Source organism: Oryctolagus cuniculus, chromosome X, assembly GCF_051225735.1.
Source record: "Oryctolagus cuniculus isolate XC-2025 breed Fujian yellow rabbit chromosome X, ASM5122573v1, whole genome shotgun sequence".
Classification (NCBI taxonomy): Eukaryota; Metazoa; Chordata; class Mammalia; order Lagomorpha; family Leporidae; genus Oryctolagus; species Oryctolagus cuniculus.
The window spans coordinates 44,198,658-44,201,650 of record NC_142888.1 but is presented as its reverse complement, the minus strand read 5'-3'; the positions used below and the strand labels follow the sequence as shown (position 1 = coordinate 44,201,650).

Genomic DNA, 2,993 nt, shown 5'->3' with positions numbered 1-2,993 from the left:
GCTATTGCTGCAAACCAGTGTCTCCTCTGCATGTCTACACTGTAGCTCCCACTTGTGCATTCCCCTGTATATACTGTATGTGTGTGTGTGTGCGTGTGTGTGTACACGCGCTCATATATTTTAAAAATCTTACCCACCACACAAACTTATTTCTACTAAGCAGTTAATATAGAAGAACAATAACAAAAGCTAAATAAGCCAATTGTTTTCTCTTTGGGTTAATGATTATTTCCCTTGTGCATGAAGAATTCAATAACAATGTAAGGAAAAGAACAATTTATTTTGTATAGACCTTAAACACACAACTCAAGTTTATTGGATCAGATGTCTGCTGTTTCACTGCTACTGGTTTTCGTGTCTGAGACCTCAAACCCTGTTTAACCAGTGCTTCCCCAAGGACAGACAGCCAGAACTGCAGCTCTGCAAGAAGCTATTCTTTCTGAAGTCATTTCTTTTCCACTGCTCTGTCTTCATGTTTGACCTCATCTTCTGTGAGGGGAAGGCAATTCTCATCATTTTCTGGACACTCCTGCCATCCCATCACTTTCAGTAATCAATGCTCTGCTTCTGGAGAGTGTGAGAGGACCTCCCCATTCTTCCTCTTTTGGGAGAGAAAGACCTTTGTAATGAGAGCCTTTCTCTCCATTTTTCTTTGGTTTGGCTGTGCTGTCATCCTCCAAATCCTCAGGTTTGTCAGACACTGTTCCCTTCCTGTCAATTGGAGAGGTGGAGTTGGAGAGATTGTCTTTGGGAGAATGTAGAATTGCACCACACCCAGTATCGCCAGCTTAGTAATGGAGCTATTACTAAGTAATAGTAAAATTAGTAAAAGCAGTAAAAGCAGACACCCAGATACAGGAAAGGGATCCCGATTTGTGTTCCATTCTGTTAGCTTTCTATGAATTGGGCTGGGAAGGAGATGGTGCAGGCTTGGGAACCAGGTTCTTAATGACACTGGGAACCATGGTTGATGCTTTGTTCCCATTTGCATTGGTGAGATCCTGGTGAGGTGAATGCAACACAGAAGACAGCAGCAAGATCTTCTTTGGAAATATTTTTGGTGACTGACATCTTGGAAGGTCGCTTGGCATTAGATGGGTTTCCCCACACTACAGAAATGATCCCAATAGGTCTGCATGGCTTATTCTGTTTGCCACTTTTTGAATTAAAAGAAGAAACATCTTTCTCTTCAAATTACAAATTTTTCCACCTTGTCTTCTTTCTTTTCTTCCCTGGTCTCCCTAGGAGACTTTTCTTGAAAGGCAGTCTTTTGTGGAGTGGGGGCTGCCATTCCAGTGTCTATGCTTCCCTGTGCCACATCCACTGTGCTGGCTCAAGTCATCCTGATGATCTCAGGAAGAGCCACGCCCACCAGATATGTTCCCTTTGATTCCAGTATGTGCTCCTTTAGAGACACCAGAATCCACAGAAACATGGTGGAATACGAAGGAGTGGTGCCAGGAATTTCCTGTACTTCCAGGGGGGTCCATTGTTTAAAAAAATCAGAGAAATTGTTCCACAATGGCTTACTCCAAATCTGCTTTCTCCCAGGGTAAGATGCTCTCTGGGTTTTTCGAAGGTGGCTGTAGGTGACTTGGCTGGTTGTGGTGTTGAGAAATTTAGGCAAGCAGGAGCAAAGTCATGCTTTGCCATTTAGATCCAGTGTCTCTTTTTAGCAAGGTGAGGCTTCCAACATCATGGACAGGATCCCAGAGTTTAACCTCTGTTACCCTGCCAGCTGGATCTCCCATGAGATTTTCTTTCGAAATGGTGTGTAAGTAGCCTGGCCAGCTGCATGCCTTGTGATGAAGCACAGAAAAAGCTAGGCTCCACGTGAATCATTCTCTCAGCCTTTTCCATTGCTCATCTTAAACTATCTAGTTTCAGACTCATTTCCAAAAAGGAGGAAGCAGGAAGGGAAGCAAGGGAATATTTCTAAAAAGAGGGGAAGGGAAAAGAGCTATGTCTACATCAACTTTTTGGGGTAAAGGCACTATGATGTTGCTTGAATAGATAATACATGGACATTTGCACAGTGAGTGCAAACACTGCTTATAGGAAAGTCATAGCTAGAAATACAGGTAGGCTTATATGGGGGCAAATACTATCATCAAGGTGCTAATTCAAAACTACAGTATTAAAGTACCATAAAAGATCTCAGTAGTCAGGGGGCAGAGCCAAGATGGCGGAATAGTGAGGGCGCGCACCGATAGTCCAGGAAAATTTAGTTTAATAAAAGGGGAGTTACGGTAGCCACAGAAAAAAGAACCAGGAAAATATTGCAGGGGAAACCCTTCTGGATGGAGTGGCCGTGAATCAGAGAACCTACTGGGAGAACAAGGTCGCCCACCGCGCGGAAGCCAAGCCGCGGGACCGAGCCGCGGAAGCCCCAGGGTCTGCGCGCCAGTGCTCAAAGGGGAGTGCATGCCACACAGACAACAGCGGGGAGACTTGGGACGCTCAGGGCTCTGAGTCCACACATCGGCGCTGGAAGGGGAGGTGAGCTCAATAACCCGAGACATTGGTGGGGAAACGGGGGTCAGAATCTAGAGGGGGGCCGGAAAGTGCAGCAAACTCACTACCGGAAAGAAGGGAAAAAAAAGCTTCGGGGTTTCTCTTCCCCCTAACCTTGCAAAGGTTACAAGGCTGCAAGGCTTGAAGAATTCCCAAGAGACAAAGAGCAGGCCTCCTCTCTGGATTTACATATCAATGGGGGAGAGCTAAGGAACTGAGTCACTACAATTCAGTAGCCTAGGCAACCCAGTGGGAGTCCAGAGGAGCCAAAGACTGGAAGCGAAATACCATCAATTCTGCACAGCCATGCCATGCGGTGCTACTTACCCCCTGAATAAATAAAATACATAAATAAATAAAAAGAGAAAGATTTACCACGCATAACCTGAGGGTGTCACCTTTGCACACCCTTAACCAGGAAGAACCAGGCAGAGCTCTCAGGCCGCACCCATCTCAAGCCTCCAAGGCTCCTCCAACAG

The 2,993-nt window shown here is 45.6% G+C and overlaps 1 pseudogene; it reads right to left on the bottom strand.

The window, feature by feature from the left end:
• Positions 1 to 806: 806 nt before the first annotated feature.
• Positions 807 to 1,653, bottom strand: LOC100356587 (vasculin-like protein 1 pseudogene; annotated as a pseudogene).
• Between the last annotated feature and the right edge of the window lie 1,340 nt (positions 1,654 to 2,993).